General features: G+C 44.6%; 1 protein-coding gene across 1 annotated transcript in view; it reads left to right on the top strand.

Moving 5' to 3' along the window:
- Positions 1-11,762: 11,762 nt before the first annotated feature.
- The window catches only part of rftn1b (raftlin, lipid raft linker 1b), a 127,844-nt gene continuing 118,130 nt past the window's right edge, over positions 11,763-21,476 (top strand). The window contains exon 1 of the mRNA XM_086153763.1: positions 11,763-12,013. The gene's annotated coding sequence lies outside the window, so the exon portion shown is untranslated. The remainder of the gene's footprint in view (positions 12,014-21,476) is intronic.

Here is a 21,476-nt window from a genome sequence, read left to right as displayed (position 1 = left end):
CCCTGTTCCTCTCTATCTCCCTTTCTCTAATTCCGGGTGGGCGTGTGCGGTGGTGTGACGGTGGTGTGACGGTGAGGCAGACAGGTGGCTGCAGCTGATTGGCCACACCCTTCTGGTGCATCTTAAAAGCCGCGCACACCTGATGACTCATCGCCGGAACGTCACAGCCCACAACTAAGATCACCGGAATCCCCAGCCTCACTCACTGCCTTCCCACCGGTTGAGTACCGTAGATTAGTTTAGATTAGGAATCCTTGTATTATTAGATTTGTTAGTTCGTTCGTTCGCCTTTTTGTTCGTGGCCCAGTCGATAATTGATAACCTTTGTTTGTATCGCCACTTAGGTCCGTCCACTAGCGTTAAAGCTAGTCGCCTCAGTTTGTTAGCCTGTTCGCTAGTTTAGCTAGTCGTCCTTTGTCCCTTATTCAGTTCTTGTTTGGCTCCATTTCTGTTGTATTTTGGCAACCATTAAATATTTATTACTAATTTCTGAGTCCTGGTCGTGTCTTGTTGCTCCACACCTGAGTCTTTGAACCATCCCTAACAGTACGTTCCGGCCATGATGAACTCAGCGGGCAACGAGACCGGCGCAGAGGCAGCGCAACCTGGGTTAACTTTACAACAAACTATAGCTAGTCAAGGAGCCATTTTAGGCCAACATGAAGCGTTGCTGCAGAATCTGGCTGAAAGCAGTAGTGCAGTAATACATCAAGTCTCCCAATTAACTGGTAAAGTCACCCAGTTAACTTCTCAGGTGACACAATCAGTTAGTGCCACTGTCAACCCGTCACATGCAATTAGTGCTTCTAGTTTGAATGTTCCTCTACCGGCACGTGAGCCGCATGTTCCAGTCCCTGAGTGCTTTAACGGTGACGCAGATTCATGTGAAGCCTTTTTGACTCAGGTCTCTTTGATTTTTGAGCTTCAGCCTTTTTCTTATCCCTCTGACCGAGCCAAAGTAGCCGTCTTAGTTAGCCTACTCACTGGTAAGGCCAGCTGCCGATAATTACCCGGCCCCGTAAAGAGCAGCGGCACGGGGAATTCGCGAGGGATCGAGAGGGCTCGAAGGAAGGAAGGAAGGTAGGTAGGTAGGTAGGTTCCGGTGACCCAGCCTTGTGTGTCTCTGTCTCGGGGCCGGGGAATTGCCAGAGACCCTGCCTGTGTGTGACCCTTACCGTGTAGCTCGGCCCACCATGTCCCCCTCGTCTAGCCCTACCCAAATAAAGACCTCCAACCCTGATTTCAGCCTTGGTAGTGTGGTTCCCATTCCGAGTCGGCCCCCCGCCTCGTGACAGAGGGCGACGGCCGCTAACTGGCCGGACCTGCGGCGCTGGAGTGGAGGGGTTAACGTGTCAACCTGCCGGTCAACCTCCATACTTTCATATGAGCAGAAAACCGGCCCAACTGGCGGAGACAGAAAGTCTATCCCGAAGATCAGAGAATGGAAAGAGAATGCAGATTGTTCATTTGGGCTCTTTCTCTGCATTTTCAGAAAGGTATTGCGATGTAATCTTTGGGCTTTTAAGGGCGGAAGGAATGAGGCCGGCGCTGCAGGCGAACTAGAAGATAACGTATCTCGAGTTAAACAATCAGAAAATATAATGCCAGACTTCCAAATAAAAAAAAACGGAAGGTTATCAAGTATCCTAAAATGAATTGTTTTTCAGGAAGAAGCGCTCTGTGATAACGTTTATTAAGTTAATTGTGTTTTCTTATGCATTTTTTAAAAGCTGCAGCCAATTCACATTATCTGCCGTCAGGAAAGAAAGCTGTTTTTGGAAATGAGGAATTAAAGCTCAAGCGATTATTTCCCATGTTTGTTTTATCTTCACCGTTTGTTTATTTCACTACGAGCCATTGTGTCTTTGCTTTATTTTTTTATATTTCCTCGAAAGGCAACGAATGTCGGCGTGTTTAAGTAATCGGGTGAAATAAAGAAACAACGTAAAGTGCTGACAGTGTGCAACCGTAGCAGGAATTTATCTCCGCAGCGACCTTGTGTATTCAGAACAAACCACGTTCCCCTCTGTTGATTCTTGATTGTGTGTCTTAATGCACAATAAGCGTTATTCTGCTATCGCCTTGCCGCCAAGTGCATGGTAATGTAAGGTTATGCGCGGCTGCCACTGCTCAAAAACAAACCTGCTTTGTCTTTGCGGAGCCACGACATTCAAACTTTTTGGGATTAAAAAAATCAAACAAAAAAAGGGATGTAGCTCTGTTTTTGTGGAAACATTGTCAATAAATTATACAATTGGATATAAATGTGCTAAATGCTCATTATATATTCATATGCTGCTTGAATCAGAGATGCAGGAGATCTACTAGGGGAATTTGTGGCTGTTAACAGACCCGCAAAAAATGAAAATCCACAAAGTTGTGACTTCAAAAAGTAGTGAAATACTTTTATTTGATTATTAACCCTCCCCACACTGTTATTAACCTTACCAGTATTTTTATAAACACTTATAAACACTTTGTATACATGCACAAACTTGAAGAGTAACACTATGAGTAGCAATTGCACATCAATAATGTAGTGAGTCACAAATGTTGGGGTTTATGTTGATGCTTGTTTTCTGTGTGATTTTGGGGTTGTTTGGAATTTTGTGGGTGTGATTTGGGGTACAACAGTTAGTTGTATTGCAGGCTTGTGTTATTAAACAGACGTTTCACCATCAACCAGGTGTTTTACCTGACTACGACACTACAATATGAAATGGTCAAGGCAACATACTGAAAATTAGATACAAAAGAGCTAAAAATACTGTACAGTGAGACCATGAATGGTCAACCATGATTTGGCCAGGGATGACATGAGCAGTGACGTGCAGTCAGTAGAGGCAGGGGAAGCCAGGCCTCACACGTCAACATGGAAAGAAAAAAATAAATTAAATGGTTATATTTATTCAGTGATTTGTACTATAAAGTTAATTTCCATATAGCTTCACCATTTTTGTTATTTTCTTAAAATTGCTAAAAAAAATTCTGCAGATCCCTGCTGATCCCACTATAGATTGTGGAATGATTCTGCTAACTGCGCTGTCATGCTATGCACTGAGACCATAGTGCTGTTTCTGTGGATGTCACTATTAAAAAACCACTTTTAATATATTGAACTATGAACTTAATTTCCATAGTTTAGCCGATGTGTCTAATGCTTTTTGTCAACAACTGTAACGTGTCTCTCGTGTTTCTCGTAATCATAAAACGACTGCGAAGAGACATTAAGTGAGGCACGCAGTGACGGTGCCTCACGGTAGGGGGCATCGCTGATCCCAGGGATCCTTCTTACTACTCGGCTACAGAATAATAGAATTAGCAATAGCAAGCTACAGTAAACAGTTAGAAAGTAAAGTGCAGCCATCCAACTATTTTTTGCTGATCTCATTGGGCTGTATAGCTCACAAACGGTGAGGGATGAATGTAAATCACCTTGGCAGCTTCTCAACTTTTTGGCCCAGAAGGATCTCATTCAAACTGTTCCTGAGGCGATTAAGTTGCCACGGCCGGTGGTCACCGTTCCGGCTACGACAGCATCGGTGGAGCGGTCATTCTCGGCACCGAAAAGACTCAAAACATACAGTCGGAACAGGACCGATCAAGGACGACTGTCTTCACTGGCAGTAATTTCCATTGAGACAGAGAGACTTTTAAAACTGAAGAAAGAAACGGAAGACTTCTTCAAGCAAGTTATCGATGCTTCAGAAGGAGCGGCGCGTGGATTTCATTCAAAGTAAAGGTAAGAGATAATAACGTTTTTTTTTACATGTGCTTTATGTTTGTAAATCTGAGTGTGATGACGTCAGTGCCTCATCGCACGTCACTGGACATGATTCCATGTCTTCACCAACCAAGAAGGGGCTCACAAGGCTCTCCACTGCCTCTGGTCACATCACTGTCATGCTAATGCCGGCTTACAGACCGCCGGTCACAGTCAACAGACGAGTTAGGAAACAGGTCCAGGTGTGGCCAGGAGGGTCTTTGGAGACCTGCCTTCCAACAACTGCCTCCCCCCCACTGACACAATACTTATGCTGGGCTTACAACTGAAGATTTTTATGGTTGCAGACTAAAAACTTATTGTCAGAAGGACAATTTAGGGGTTTTATCGGAGTTACTGCGCGCTCCTGCCATTTCAATCGTAAGGTATAAAGTGGTAAACAGAGCAGTTTGAGATTGGTCATTGCCTTGTTTTGGGCTTGCGACAATATCAAATGTGATAAATGACATTATTGCAAGTCTTTCAGTCTTGATAGTTATGTGACACAATCAGCAATGAATAGATGTGAAAAATGGAAACGTGGTAGAAAAACAATCACTAGAATGGTATTGGCGGCAGTAATTGTTGGCGGTTGGATGAACGGGAACGGTGAAAGGTGCACAGGTTTGGAAGGCTCGGAATGCCTAACAAGCAGAGCGAGTTCCTTGCTCGAGTAAAGGACAGTTTCATCCACCAGGCTGTCAGGAAGCTCAACTCCCGAGTCACACTCACACACACACACACACACACACACACACACACACACACACACACACACACACAGACACACACACTCCGGGCTCTCGGCTTGGAGCTATGAAAAATCAGCTCACAGCTCATGACCTTTGACCTTAGTATCCCCAACTCACAGTCTCTCCTAATATATACTGCTCAAAAAAATAAAGGGAACACTTGAACAACACAATGTAACTCCAAGTCAATCACACTTCTGTGAAATCATAGTGTCCACTCAGAAAGCAACACAGATTCATTTTGGCTTGTTTTAAGGACATTACATCAAAAGTTGGATCAGCCTGGAGTTTGTTTTTGCACTTTAATTTTGAGTGTGATTCCTAATCCAGACCTCCATGGGTTGAAACAATTGATTTCCATTGATCATTTTTGTGTGATTTTGTTGTCAGCACATTCAACTGTGTAAAGAGCAAAGTATTTCATAAGAATATTTCATTCCTTTAGATCCAGGATGTGTTTTTTAAGTGTTCCCTTTATTTTTTTGAGCAGTGTATATCTAAGTAAGCTCAACCCCTTCTCTTAATCTGTCACTTAATCTCATAAATGTTCGTTGTCACAAATGTTTGCGATTAGCGGTGACATGAAGAACAGAAGTACATAAGAAGAACAGGAAGAATCTATTGACACGGCCGTACACTTTGAGGCGGCAGGAAGTGCTCCGAGCAGGTGGGCGGGATGGCAGCGGGGCTGGTTTTTCCTCTCTGCGTCTGAAACATCCGGATATTCTTTTCTCAGAACAGGATGGAAGGCATTTGCAGCGACGGTTGTTGTCGGAGACGAGCCCTCGGCGCCCCGGGCCGAGATCTCCCTCTGGTCTCTAACATTCTTTTTTTTTCTTCTGTTCTGAAAACAAGGAACGGAACTTCATGTGCACGGATCTAATTTTGATTAAAATAAAAAGTTAAAGAGCTGAAAAAGAAAAACACGCGCACATCCGCTACCCATTTAGGGATGGGTGACGGATCAAAAAAAAAAAAAGGCAACCAAGTAGAGTTTGAAAAAAATCTGCACACCACAAGTGCTCCTAAAAGACAAATGATTTATTTTACATATAGCACAAAAAATTTATTCTCGCATGCATGATGTTTCGAGCAGAACCTAGGCTCAGATGCTTATCGGATATGTGAGATACAACATGCTTAATAAATCATCTTTCTTGCTGGAGGACTTTTGGTGTTGAGATTTTTTCAAACTCTGCTTGGTCGATTTTTAAATAAGAAGTTGAACAGGAAATGAAGAAACAACAGCAGAAATCTAATTAATTTAAAGGAGTAAAATGAACAAAGAGCTACAGCAGCTACGTCAAAAGCAAGATACAGATACAACTTTAAAAGATTACATTTACTATTTTTACACATTTTTTTGTCCATATTGTTCATGTTCATATTTTTTCAATTTAGCGACTTTACAATTCATTTTTTTGAATTATTCTCATGATGAAAAAAACACCCTTTGTTATTGACTATATTCTATTATTACAGCGACTGAACTCTTGCTAATTTCTGTGCTGCTTTCACTTGTTTTAATTCCTGAATTTCAAACATCTGAAGAAAAAGGTTAAACTATCAGTAGTATCTGTTCCGCTGGTGCAGAATTCCAGAGTTTTCAACACCGGGGGGCACTGTCACATATCCAGACAAGTGAGTGCAGACTGCCTCACTCTCCAAAGAACTTTAAATACAGCAGAGTGAAAGACGTGCGATTTTAGATTCAAGTTTTTAAAACTCACACGCTGTCACTTGGAAAAATTCTCCCGTCTATCTGTCCGTCCATCCGTCCCTCAAGCTCCTCCGATGCAGATCCAAAGACGGAAATTTCTACATACTCTCCTCGCTTGGCTGCCCACCTCTGTCAATCTCTCACATTATCCATCCCATTGACTTTGCCCTGAGCCCCCCTGCAGCACAGGACTAGTCTGACAAAAGATTTTCACCATGTCATGTGACATTTATTGATTCAAATTTGAATAAATAAATATATCAAATCATAAATAGCGATTTTCTCAACCAGGTGCGTTGACATTTTTTGTTAATTTTTTTTTATTTTTACTAAAACCATGATTCAGCGGCTTTGTGTATTTCATCAACTGCAAAATCTGCATGGCAGGTTTGAATCGTCTCAGGGGCTCAGCGGTGCCTCCCAGTGGCCGAGAGAGAAATATTTTCATTTTTAGTCAAAGTCAAAGTCTGCATTATTGTCAATTTTTCCAAATGTACTAGACATACAAAGGAATCGAGAAGAAGTTTCTCACTTTCCGACGGTAACATTAAATTAATAAAATAATAATAATAAAGTGCACATTAAGAGTAAAGTGCACAATAAACATCAAAGTATAAAGTGCATGCAGGTGCAATTTACTGGTACTGAGGTGAAAGGATGATTCAACTGCATAAAACCTGAAATGTATAAATATATGTAGTTTGAATTTGAATGTAAAGAATAGCAGCAGACTTTTCTGTGCAGTTTAGTGCAAAATCTGGTCCGTAAGTAGTACCATACAATAGCGGCATGACAATAGGAGGTGAGAAAACAAAGTGGATTTAAAGGCATAAAAAGTCAGTTTATAGTATGTAATACAATAGCAGCATGATGGATTTTACTGTAGCTAAGCAAAATTAAAAATAGAGCAAAGTGCAAAATTGTTTGCTTTCCTCTGAAAAGTTTGGATGAAAATACGGCAATGTATTAATTTTTACATACTGTTGAGTGAAATGTAAAAGGCAAACACATGCTGTAGCCGTGATTATTTTTATAAAATGATCTGGGGGGGCGGGCATCGCTCTGCATGAGGAGATCTAAAGGGATTCAAAAAAAACCTTGAAATTGGGAAAGCGAAAAAATAAAAATTTTGCAGAATAAATGAAAATTTGACTGAAATTTTGCAGGATAATTGAGAAGTATGATAGATAGATAGATAGATAGATAGATAGATAGATAGATAGATAGATAGATAGATAGATAGATAGATAGATAGATAGATAGATAGATAGATAGATAGATAGATAGATAGATAGATAGATAGATAGATAGATAGATAGATAGATAGATAGATAATATGATTCTGAACATGATGAGGACATTAAAACTCATTGTTATGAGATTTGAGGAAATGCATGAAAGTTATTATTCATTTGTTTGAATGTCATTCATTCATTGCTTCATTATCTACACCTGGAAAATGTAGGGTTTCTGGTGAACCACCTGCATGTTTTTGGACTGTGGGAAGTAACTGGGGAAGCTGGAGGAACCCCACGCAGACATTAGGAGAAAATGAAGGCAATCGCGGACCCTCCTTCTTGTGAGGTGGAAGTGCGAACCAATGCACCGCCGTTCATTTATTTATGTAAATGTGAATCTGAACGGTAGTGAAATGCCATCATTCTCTCCATGGCGCACTGAAAGATTTCCCCTTTTTTCACTTCATCATTTTTTTTTTTCCCCCGGAGGGTTTGTAATGAACCCCCGAACTAAAAGTTCAAATGGCGCCGATGGCGAGAACCAGTCAATGATCTGCCTGACGCCAACACTTTTTGCTCCTTTTGTTCTCTCCTGGCTCGGCTCTCGCTCCGACGGACGCTTCAAACAATTTTTCTGATTTGCTCAAAGACGGCTTCGTTTTCAAGCGAAAGTGATCCGGTGCCGCTTCGGATCAAGATCCAATTCCTCCCTGACTTTGACCTTTCCGGGCAGCGAAATGTCCCGACCGTGGAAAACGTCACATCCCAGCTGTTCATCAGCAGGCGAAAAAGTGATCGTACTCATTGCACTGACTCATTAATTAGTCCTCCGTTTGCATTTTCTCTTTTGATTAGGTTCAACCCGTATCGCATCCAAAGAGGACGGACGCCAAAATCCGGGGGAAAAAAATACAGATTACAAGGCAAAATTTGTCATTTGCAAAGCATTCAAGGGAGGTATTTTAATATCATCCTTCTTTTTGCCATTTTATTTTTCTTTAACCAGACTTTAATCAGATACCAAAGGGGTTTTTCACCGGTGTGGGTTTTTGTCAAAACTCTGAGTTTGATAACCCTTGGAGGAAGGAAACCCTGTGTCAGTTACCACGGCAACTGACAGTGTTTTCTTCAACAAAGCAGATCCTCAATAGCAACATTTAGTTTCCTCATTCATTCAGCCTCTGTTTATATTAAACCCCGTGAACCCACATGAATCGGAGTGAAACTATGGACATGGATGCCGGTTCGATTCCCAAGGACAAATCTAAAAGTGTCGCTTCAATGAACGTCGAAACCGTTCAATCTCGACAATCTTTATTTGTCTTTTTTTCAATTTTGTCAGCACTGTGGCAACTGTCAGATTCTAACAGACGCTGCAAAATCTCCGTTCCGCAAAATCTGTCACCTCGGTTCAGAGACTGAAACCTGACGTGAAGTCCGACATGCGGAATCATGGAATCGGTCTTGACATGTTTGCTGACTTGATTCCCCGTCATTTCCCGGATGATGAGTTTAATATTTCTCACTGAGCTTCCCAGTGACTGTATTTAAAGTCCAATGATATCTGTGTTATTACCGCAATCCATAATCCACCTCCGACTGAACATAGCTTTGCCGTGACATTACTCAAAATCCTTGCGAAAGAGATTATTTCTTTTTCTTTAATACTACCTTTATCAGGCGGCACGGTGGCGCGATGGTAAACGCTTCTGCCTCACCGCAAGAAGGTCCCTGGTTGGATTCCGACAGGGAGCCTTTCTGTGCTGACTCTCCATGATCTCCCTGTATCTGCGTGGGTTTTCTCAAGGTTCCTCCTGCAGCCCAAAAACATGCAGGAGATTCATTGGCGACCCTAAACTGCCAAGATGTACGAATGGTTGCATGTCTCTACTGGCTACCAGTCGAGGGTGAACCTTGCCTCTCGCCCAATGACAGCCGAGATAGCCGAGATCAACTCATTTTAGCTCAGGGGCCACATGGAGGAAAATTTATTTTCAAGTGGGCCGGACGGATAAAATCGTGGCGTGCTAGCAACAGTTTCTTTCATGGAAAAATTGCAACTCATGTTTTTGCTTTGCAAAATCTTACGGGTGGGCATGATTAACGCTGTTCGCGGGCTGTACTTTTGACACCCCTGGTATACATGATGAATGAGTGAATGAATGAATGAATGAAAACTACCCTTATCATGGTTTTCTCCTTCTGTGTAAAAGAAGCTGTTCACGTTTCTTATTTTCCTTCTGGAGCAACTGCTTTCTCCGTCCTCACACACTTCAGGCCGGTTTGCATGTACAAGGACACGAGCGAACACCCTGAGCTTTGTCCAGGATCGATCCAAAGCAGTGCCTCATCGCGTCGGACAAGTGGAAATAAAACAACGACCGGCCAAGTAAACATGTCTCCCAAATTCAGCTGTTTAAAAATCAATGTGTGTAAAGTACGGCTGCTGACAATGCTTGTAAAACCACACCAGCTGTAAAACAGCAGGAGATCCTCCTTCCCAACATCCCCTCTGGTAAACAGTAAACTCAAATATTTAAGAGGCAGGCGGGCATCAAGGGGCGTTTTAGAAAAGGAGCTGACGTCCTGACTGGTAAAAGGTACGGCGACGTTTTGCTTGTTTGATGTGGTTCAGGGTGTGTGTGTGCATGTGTGTGTGTCACAACTTGTGATGCTTTGATTCTTTAGCATTCAGCCCAGGCTTTCGCCAAACTTCCCAGCAAGGTTTTAATTTTGTCTAAGAATCAAGCGACGTACAATTCGCTTCCTTTCGACGGAATGCTAAGTGGCTAATCTGAATATGTCACAGGTAGAACTCACTCCCAGCGGTTCGACATTCTTCAACAGCTGCCATTTGATCCAACTTCGGAAATGTTCAACCACAGAACCGGTCATCTTGTGAGGTTCGGCAAAAAAATAAGCGCTCGGTTTTCGATGTCTGTCACCCATGCAGTTTTAGCGGTTACATCTCTATCACCTGTTGTTCCATCATTACGACATACGACGTTTGCGGTGTTAAAACAAACTTGCCGTGGGAACTAGTTGCCGAGCGGAGCGTCGTGACGTGGCGCTATACGAGGGAGACGGCTTTGTTTACACTCGGCTCTCCAGACTCACCTGTCCCGATATCTCCAGCACCTTCTGCAGGTTCTGAGCAAAAATCACGTGACGTGGTGTCTGTAGGAACGGAATCCGGGCAAACCTCCCCCATAGATTTATACCATAAGGTTCTGCATTGAGGAGTTGTGGAAATGGTGAGGAGACAGAAATCCGCCAAGGGGGGACGTGAAGAGCGAGCGGCACCTCATGCTCACCTTTTGGATGACAACAGGGTGAGCTCCCCCAAAGGAGGCGGCAGATCCTCTCTTTAATTTCCGGTAGGTTCTCAAGCTTAGGAACTTTATCCTCTTAACTCAAGGATCCCCTAAACCGAACGTGGATCCGCTGTGGTGGCTTTTGGAAAATCACAGTTCAGGCATCAGAAACTGCGGTTTTTATGTGGAGCGCTGCGGGTCCCTCATACTAAACTGGCTTAAATAATGAATCCGGAGCTGCGGGGTGGAGGGGAGTGGGTTGGGTGGGTGGGGGGGGGGGGGGGGGGGGGGGGGGGGGTCTTGACCTGGATGTTTTAAATATGCATTAAAGAAATCTGTGTGTGTGTGTGGCACACACTTATACATGCAAGGAAACAGCCATCAGCCATTCTCATTTTCTTTACCCGAACCCTGGGCGGGCAGGTATCGACCATGTGGCAGAGAATTTCCCTGCTTTCCGTCCACTTCTCTCCACCCTCCCAACTATCGATCACCGCTCCCGCCCGCCTATCTCCCCGTAGTCCTCCACTCCCAGAGCAGCACCACTCCTCCCCCTGCCTCTCCAACTCTGGTATTTCCCAGCGAAGCCCCCTCCCCACCTCTGTTGTCACCCTCCTCCCTCCTCCTCTTTCTCCTCCTTGCTCCCAACCCACCGGCGTCTCCTTGGATAGATTCTTCAGTCAGTCGACTGGAACCGGTGCAGCTGCCGGGGAGACAGCTCCGCCGAGCAGACACCGGGTCAGAGCTCGTGGACGCTTCAGACAATCGCTGGGGGGGCGGGAGGCGGGAGAAAGACGTTAGATAGAGAGAGAAGAAAGAGAAGGGGAAGGAGGGGGGGACAGGGAGGGGAGGGAGGTAAATATGTGACAGGATGTGGTTTCCCTGAGCTTGCAGAACATCAGTATCCAGGCATACTTTGAGCATGATCTAAGCACGCCGAGCTTTCAAGTGTGTTCTGGAGCTCAGTTCAGTGGCGAGGGGGGGGGGGGACGAGGACGAAGCACGCCGCCGGAGCCGCCGGAGCCGCCGGAGCCGAGCCGGCGAAGCCACTTCTCTTTTGCCCGCTGCCTGCCGGAGGAGCGAGCCTCTCCTCATCTTCCTCTCCGTCTGCGTCCTTCCGAGTAGAATGTGTTTCCCCACTGGACGCTCCGCTCTCGCCGCCGCTGCCGCCGCCGCCGCCGCCACGTCCAAGCACTGAACTTTTCAGCTCAAGTCGAGAAGAGAAGGTAAGTTCAAATTTCAACTTCCAAAAAACCTTCCCCCTGTGAGCGGGGTCTGGGTGGATCCATCGGACACAAGGCTAAAGTCCCCCCCACAGACCTGTGTGTTCACCATCCAGCTAAATCCACAGCACACACACACACGCACGCACACACACACACGTCTGCACGCTCACTCATGCACATCACTTGGGTTTGAAATCACATGAGTGATGAATGCTACAGATGGGGGTTGAGAATGCCAAAAATGTCTACCTGGATCCAATCACAAACACACACACACACAGACACACACACACACACACACACGCTCACAGACACACGTGCGCACGTACACACATGCATGCACACACACAGCCCTAACAGTGTTTCAAGATGTGCCGGGAGCACAATAGCACATATGCCCACTGGACAGACGGCGAGTGTGTCATTTGCAAGCTACTGTATCCGTGTGTGTGTGTGTGTGTGTGTGTGTGTGTGTTTGTGTGCTCAGCCCCCTGTCTGTCTGTAGAAGTGCATGTTTACATGCGTGTTCTGCTGTTAACGTGTATCCAAGCGTGCGATAGTGGGTTTCGGAGGAGGAGGTTTTAAAGGGAAAAAACAAGTTGTGGGATGGCAGGAGGTGAAGGGGAGGGGGGTGGATGTCAGGGAGGAGGAAGATGAGGGCATGAGAGGAAAAGGGAGGGTGTGTGTGTGTGTGCGTGTGTGTGTGTGTGTGTGTGTGTGAGTGAGAGTGCTCAATCTGGCTGAACTGCTGTTAATTAGTTCCAGCTGGTGAGTTGTGGAACGCTGGGGTGCGTTAACTCCACAGCAATGGTGGGTCAGGAGTTCTCTCTGTTGCAGTCTATCTCTCTCTCTCTCTCTCACACACACACACACACACACATGCACGCACTAACACACGCACGCACATCCTTGTTAGGACGCTGTGATGACTTCAATTCACTGTTCACTCCGACGCAAATCTCAGGTCACATCTTACTCCTGCCTCTTGTTCTGTTTTTTTAAATATGCTTTTTGTCAATGAACGGATCTGGAATCTTTGCTCTACTTTCCCCTGCTAGACTTTTAAAAAAAAAAAAAAAAAACATTCTGCAATGGCGTTGCATCACTTTGCTTTGTTTCCACCAACAAAGCTAAAAGCGCACAACTTTGGTTTCATCACTGCCTCAGTATGAAGCCTCACACACTTCAGACTGGTGTTGTTAATGAAAGGTGTGGAGGGGCTGGAGGGAGTTTGGGGGGTTGAACTCGTCTCTTCACCTTCACCGGGATATTAGAAGTGACGTTTTTAAGACCAGCAAATGTCCGTGGGAGAACTTCTGGTCCCGACACGGTCGGCGCTGAAAGCTCTGAACCTCACCAGGCCCCGGGTCTTAAACTCTCCTGAAAGACGAGAACCGGGATGAAAAACATCCTCACTCTCCCTGAAATATCCTCGGTTAAGAAGGTATTAAACTCGAACCGGCCCTTGAAGAGACAGGTGTCGAAGAAAACACACATTTGCTCACACGCGTATAAACACCCGTCTGTACCAACACCCAGCCTCGGAAAACACAACGATGAGATATCAGTGAGTTGAGGACACGTGTCGGTCACAGACACACACACCATTTGGCTAACGCAGGGAAAACATGCTGAGTTTGTGTATACTTAGCATTGCCGGTTCAACAGACAGCGTAAAGTTAACCACATCCAGATGTGTCGTGGACTTATCTGTGTAATGTGCGCCGCGCGGTCGGACACGGACAAAACAATGACCCTCTGAAAGGACAAACAGACAGCGGGAAAACAACAAGCGTGTGTTCTCTGGGATGGATAGAGAGATTCAACAAATACACACACCTATTTACCTGTGCGGTTTGGCAAACATGGAAGGAAAGTACCAAGAGATGTAAACAAGTCCAAACATCAGCTCACAATAACACATCAGTGCATTCGCACACACTCACGCACATGTGCGCGCTCTTGTGAGTAACGGCCATGTGTCAAGTGTGTATATCAGCGGGTAAATGAACTTAAACACGCAGCAGACGGCGCGGGCGTGAGCCTGCACCCATGCAGCGCTGTACATGTGACAGGAACACAAAAGCAATGGCACACTTTTACAGATGCACAGACACACACATACATAGGGAAAGGCGTGCTCACACACACACACACACACAGAGGGAAATGCCTCTGCAGAAACTCCACACGGCTGCTTCGCACATGGGCTGCTGCAGCTGTTGAAAATGTGGAAGCGATTGTGGTTTTTTGCTTCGCTGTGCGCCACAATGTCATGTGGCGGGAGGAAGGGGGGGCTAATTATGCGCCGATGAAGGTGAAGAAATTATTAGTTTAAACGGTCGAGTTAACCGTCTTTGAGAGAAAGTGGAGGAAACAAAAAAATGATCAGAAAACCGCACATTATTACATCCATAGATATGATTTTCAAAATATACATCATGGTTTGTTTTTTTTTGGGCCTCCGGTGGTGGGTCATACTCCACGGGATTGAAAATTATTGATCTGTTTCAAAAAAGACGCCCTCCATAATGGGTTCATGTAGTAACTAATGGCTTTATCAATAAACAATGCCCTAATGTTTTATTGATTAGGTACACGAATAAGAAAAAAAAAAATAATACTCACAGGTTGCCAGGTTGGGTCTATGGTTGCTATTCATCCCTAGATGGATAAAACAGAAGACATGGATTTTTCTTTTTTTATATTCTTTATTCTTTCCCAGTCTGCCTGCCTTGAAATAAGATTTGGGTTGATCTTTTTGAACCCGGCTCATCCGGACCGCCGAGCAACCGCTTTTTCCCCTAAAACGTCGTCATCTTCTCTCCGTTCCTGCCGGTGGGTTTTCCTTTTTTATTTTTAAATAAAAGCCAGACAGAAAGCCAGCAGCAGAACCACTGGCTCTGTACGTTTATATTAATGGCTGCTTCCATGTTCCTCGGGGGTACTTGACATTATGAGGCGTGACTTTCACACCCGGGGCTTGTCCTTTACCGTTCCACCCTCCAAACCCTCCTATGCGTCTGCTTCTTTTTACCAAGGGGTTTGGCTTCCATCGCAGCGTATTAGGTTTTGAAATTGCCAAAAATGACCTGGTTGGTGAGGCGGCACAACAGTGCAGCAGTTATTGCTTCCGCCTTGCAGCAAGAAAGTCTCCGGCATCATTCTAACAGAGGGCCTTGTGGCGTTTGCAGGGTTTTCCTCCAGTTTACCCCGTTTTCCTGCAACAGGAGGTTCACTGGGGACACACTAAAGAGCCCACGCGTGAATGGCTGCATGTTTCTATAGGACATGTAAATGAGAGGGTGAATTGTTTGATTGACAAATCACTGCAAAATCACCGGACTAGCCCATTCCCATTTGTTTAAGCTAATTAAATGCTGTAAATATGACATTTATGAGTCCATATTCTGTTATATCACTGAAGGAAGCACTGGTCTGTGGTCTTCACTTCTGACGTGAGGATGAGAGGGTTAACTGTTTGATTGACAGGTGAGCGGTCTAGGGTGAACCCCCCCCCTCCCAGCCCGGAGTACGGGATAAGCAGTTTAGATAATACATGCATGTGTTCATGTTTGTATGAATGAGCTTGTTAGATGTTGTATCAACTTCTCTACCAGGTGAGGGTTGGATGCAAAACACAGTCCCATTAGTTTGAGATAATTATTTAATGTAAATGTAATATCTATCTCTCCATATTCTATTATGTTGATGAAGGAATCAGCGGTCTGTATCGCTTCTCTTCTCATAGAATCGTCCAAGGGTGCTGGGTTGCAAAGGGATGCATCACCCTTTGGCTTGAGCCTTGACAAGGATGTTGACAGATGCTGGATTTCATTTTCTAAACTCAATGGTGTGCACGACCGGTCCAAAGTGAACCCCGTCTCTCGGGCCAATGAAAGCTGGGATAAGCCTCAGCGCCCCCGGCTCAGAGTGCAGGATAGATGATCCGTGTATGTATATAGATGATCTGTGTATGTTTGCATGTATTAGCTGGTTAGATGTAACTAAAACCACCACAGGTGAGGTTTGGATGTAAAATAGTGAGCTTAAGCTAATGGGAATAGCCCGGGCAGGTGGGCCACGTGATCCCGAGCTGCAGGTGCAACATTTAGCATTGTGAGTTCGGAGTGCAGGTTACTCCGATGTGATTGACGGGGGCTCAGGGCTGCAGATGATGGGGAGTGGAAACAAAAAGACCAACTGGAGACAAAAAAAGACCGACACCTTGCTCTCTCTACTGTAATGTGTCAGTAATATGTATAATGGGTAATTAAAGGTATCGGTGGGGAGTTTTGCATATTGTTTCGGAAAACCCCGTATTCACAAAATAGAAACACCAACCCAAATCCAGCTTCTTGGGCGACCGCTGCGCCATGCAGGTGTGTGTGAGAGCGGCAGCCTTGCTCGGGGGTGGAGGGCTGTTGGGTTTTGATTTTCACCCTGCAGGCCGTGTGTTTCGGGGGGGGCTTTGCTGGATTTCCATTCACTCCCTTCTCTGCAAATGCAGAGTTTAATCAACTTATGTTTGCTATCTGATCCAGGCGCACCGAATCCCCGCGCCGTGTGAAATTTGATTTAGGTAATTGGCAAGCATCAGTCTGGCATAAAACCATAATGTTTACTCGTCTCTGCTTAGGATGCATAGACAAACAGACGCGCACACACACACACGCTGCAGGTGTGTGTGGGGTGCTCCTAATTGAAAGGTAGTTATTTTTAAACCGCTTCACTTTTTATTCTGGTCTCATTTCATGGTGAGCTTGTGTTGAAAAAAAAATTAAAAATCCGCACAAGAGATGGGATCGGTGTCAAAAACAAGACGCACAAAGGTGACTCCCATCCCCAGAAAATCGGTGTTAATAATCGCGATAAACCCTGTTTGCATAGATTACCGTACTTTTAGTCTTAAATCTCCCCTCCCGGCAAACTATTCCCCCACAATGAAAACCTTTTTCGGGTTGCCCCCTTGCCTAAATGTCTAGGGTGAGGCTTTTATGGTAGTTACTGTCATAACATGCCTCATTTGCGCTTTGGTTGCCGTGGCGACGCTTCGCCAGCATCATAATTTTATGTGGCTCCGGAGGTACTTGACTGCATCCTATAATAGCGTCTCCGAAAGGGGCCGATAAGAAAAGGGGGGGGAAGAAGTCAAAGTGGACGGTAGATGGTAAACAACGTTCTCATTTAGGAACCAGGAGAGAAGAAAATGGATGGTGATGAAATATTGATAAACAATGTTTTCTGGGAATCCAGAAAACCATCAGAGAATTTATTGAACGTTCATTTCCTTGATGTTTGTCGGTTCACATAGAAAATGAGGGAAGCTGCACGCTGGGGCGTTTTGTCATCTTTAGCTTTTGTCCACCAACTCCGCTGGTCTCCCCGTCCTCGCCGAGTAGTTCTTGTGTTTAACCCAAAATATTCTTTCTTTTCCGACGGCTTAGCCGGTCCCTGGGACCCAAGGACTTCCACGAAAATGGAGAGGAAATCACACAGTCAAGCCAAGGACTTTTATAAATAATCAACTGATCATAGTGAAAAACCCCTTGACCCTCCAAAGGAGTTTTCCTCTTTGGCCTCTTGCTCAGACATCCCATAATGCAACGCCACGCTCTGAACTCGCACGTCTCTTGTGGGGTCCGGAGCACGCATGAACGACCAGCTGGATTGTTTCTGCGAGGCGGGTTATTCTATTTTGGTCCAGATCAAGTGGCGGAAGCAGGAGATTCTGGAGTTTATCCTTCACCTGGCTTTTTTTCAGGAGAGCTTTATTTTTCCCGAACTGACGGAACTGGCGGACTTTTCCCGCAACTGCCTGTGCAGGAAACAGGTTAAGAGATTTGTCCTTGTTGTTTGTTGGGAGGCGCAGTGGTTGGTGCTTCTGCCTGGCAGCAAGATCGTCCCTGGTTCAATTCCGAAACAACCACGTGACAACATTTTTATTTTATTATCTATTTAAAGCTTTATGATCCTCCCCAAACTCTTATTAACCTTCCCCATACTCTTATGAAAACTTCCTCTTGAATGAGTAGCGATTGCATGTCGATGTGAAATGGACAGGGCAAGATGCTGAATGGAGGAGAGAGAGAGAATGATGATAGTGGCTGAGCCAATCAGAGCCCAGGATACACAACACCTTGCTCTGGTTGGTTGCCACCCTAGAAAATGCTTATTTTACTATAAAAATAATTAAAATAATAATAATACATTTATTCCACAACATCCAATGGCATAGCAAAAAAATCTGTGATTTAAAATTACATTGCGATCTGTGATATAATTTTACCACACTTTTTTTGCTATGTTTTTGCAATTTTATTTTGCAGATTAAAAATGAGAGCGTGAATCGTTGCTTGTGTCTATATGATGTTTGAATGAGGGAGTGAATAGTTGTTTCTTCATGACACGTGAATGAGAAGATGAATGAATGTCTCGGCCCCGCGACCCTGAGTGCATGTAAAACAGTACGAATGAATGAATGAATATTTCCAACAGGAAACAAGGAACGGGGCCTGAACTCCACGCCGTGAGAAAAGATGCAAGTTTTCCGTTTTTTTCTTTTTTTTTTTTGCAACCGCAAAGTCATCTTGATGGTTGCCTCCACCGCTCCGAGCCTCGCATCTTTCCCCGTCTGAAATGCTTGGGCTACAAAATCTGATTATTTCCCCCTCTCTCTTTCTCTCTCTCCCCGACGGGAACGACAGTGATCGTGCTTTTGAAGATGCTAAACTTATTCAAGCCCGTGGCTCTGCCCTCCGGAGCAGAGGCGAGTCCTCCGGCCGAAATACAAAACGCGAGGGTAAACACTTGGTGCTGTGAATCAACAAACCGGAGAAATGAGGAGGAAAATCACTGCTGATGTTAAAGAAGGCAAAATGTTCTGTTTCGGATGATAAGAGTGCATCTGAAATCATAAGAAACTCCACTGTCATGTAAAAGAATGCGGTGTCGCGGCACGTGTCTTGAAACTGTCACGTTTGGGAGAAGAAACCGCAACCCAAAAAGAGTTTCCTTGAATGGCGCGCGATCGAGGGTTCGAGAACCGTGTTCCGCCGCGCGCCGCTGATGATGGTACACATCACCAGCGTGGACAGATTACACACAACAAATCAAACTGGTGTCGGACAGGAGGGGAAACGGCGAGGAGATGGCGCTGGGGAGAGCGGGAGAGAGCTTACGGCAAGAGAGGGAAGAAATAAGAGAGAAACCGACAATGAAAGAGAGAGAAGGCTGAGACATTGGTGCCGATTATTCTTCCGGGATTGAACAGTCATAGAGGGGATGGTTCCCATGGCAATAGCTCTCTTGATCCTTGTGTGTGTGTGTGTGTGTGTGTGTGTAACAGGGGCCTTGAGAGCGCACGGCGTCGGGTTCGTCCGGGGCCGGCGTGTACGCTGAGCCACCGGGAGCCTTGCAACAGCGGAGAGTCTCAGACAGACGCTATTGTTTGCTCGCCCCTTCTCTCTATTTCACTCGCTCCGTCCTTCATCCGTCGCTCCTCTTCCCGCCTTTATGTGCCGACCTTGAGTGCTCAAATCCAACTAATTCGCCGAGATGAACAAAACAAACAACCCAATTCCACCTTTGGCATTTAGAGCTATGCATTTAAAGATTGTTTCATTTATTTATTTTTGTATCCCGATCGAACAAATTGAAATTATCTAGGGCTCTGCAAGTCACTCAGGGTCCTTTTATAGCACCGAAGGCGAGAACTGAAAACTCGATTAGGCGAGTTTTCAACCACTTGTGCTATATTTTGGTTTGTTTTTTGTCTTTCAAAGCACAGACTGATCAATATAATCAAGAACTGCTATAGTTGCAATTGATCAGGTTTCCACCACACGCTCAACTGCCAGACATCACAACCCACAATGCAACAATATATGCATACAATCACACACACATATATATGTGTAATCTTTTTGTGTAATCTCCCTTTAAATAAAATCTTCCCTTAAATAAAAAAAGCTTACCTAACTTTTTATCTTTATTTTTATTTACTCCCATTTTATTTTTTCCACAGTTGCACCACTTGATTTCATATTCAAAATTACTTTTCAATTTCATTCTATCCCAATTCAATGTTTCAAAAACACAAAATGGACATACACCATTTGATGTTAATCTACAGGACTGTCTCAGAAAATTAGAATATTGTGATAAAGTTCTTTATCTTCTGTAATGTAATTAAAAAAACAAAAAATACTTTTTCATGATATTCTAATATTTTGAGATAGGATTTTGAGTTTTCTAAAGATGTATGCCATAATCAGCGATATTAAAATAATAAAAGGCTTGCAACATTTCAGTTGATTTGTAATGAATCCAGAATGTTTTGTTTTTGTAATTGCATTACAGAAGATAAAGAACTTAATCGCAATATTCTAATTTTCTGAGACAGTCCTGTATAAAACATTTGAATTATTCAAATGATAGTGAATGTTTTAAATATAAATCAAGGCAGGAAAGTTAAGGCTGTTGAAAAAGCAGTTACTAAATACTTGTTAAGGTAACTAGTCTGACCATTCAGTCATTCATGGATTCATTGTCCGTCCAGGGTTTGAGACAATCTGAGGGGTGATGGGGTGAAAGGTGGGGCTTAACCTGGACGGGCCGCCTGCAAATCACAAGTTCAACATAATTTTCAACCATTCACACCAATTAACCATTACAGGTTATGGGAGGAAACCGGGAGAATCCAAACATAATTTTATTGTTATTTTCCTCAGGCGTTTATATGTCAGGTGCCATTTGGTATATTTCAACCAATAACCACCGCTGTTGTCTCTCCCTGGGAGGTCACCATCGCCTGCCACTCATGCGACGGTCTCTCAAAGCACTCCGCCTCGTTGGAGAGCCCTTGACTGCTCTCCTTGCAATAAACCGCCAGCGATACGAGGCCGGCAGCATCCTCTCCCCAGGCGGCGTTCCCGGGCGATTCCCTTTGCTTCTCAGATTAAAAGATCAGAAGTCACAGGAAGGCAGAGAGGCGGCGGGAGATAAAGTGCGAGAGAGAGCGGGATCGGGCTTAAAAGGGAGACTACATGGAGAAAAACACAAGAACACAGTGTCCTAATTAATGTCTTCCTCCATTAATCCACTCTGAAACTGTGGGTGTTGCTGGGTTTGATCTCAGAAACGCTGCTATCAAAGTCTTGTAATGCGGGGAAGATCTGGCAGCAGCGGCCGAGGAGGCTCCGCGCCGCCAACGGTTGAATGGTCCAAACGTATCCGAACACGGAAACGGTCTCCGTGTCGCAGGTCAAAGGGCGGCGCAAATCCAGACCATCGTTTCTTGATGTTCCCATAAAGTTAGCAAACTCAGCCTCAGCCAGATTTTCCTTGACAATTTTAGTTTTTACCGAAGACAAGAAATAAAATGTAATGCAAGACAAATTCACCCCCATTTTTTCATTCATTCATTAACTATTCCACTTATCCTGCGCTCAGGGTCGCAGTG

The sequence above is a fragment of the Fistularia commersonii genome, chromosome 10 (genome assembly GCF_037954325.1).
Source record: "Fistularia commersonii isolate RoL2024-O1a breed Wild chromosome 10, RoL_Fcom_v1.0, whole genome shotgun sequence".
Lineage (NCBI taxonomy): Eukaryota > Metazoa > Chordata > Actinopteri > Syngnathiformes > Fistulariidae > Fistularia > Fistularia commersonii.
Note: the sequence above shows the minus strand (reverse complement) of the source record. Positions and strands in the feature narration are given on the sequence as shown.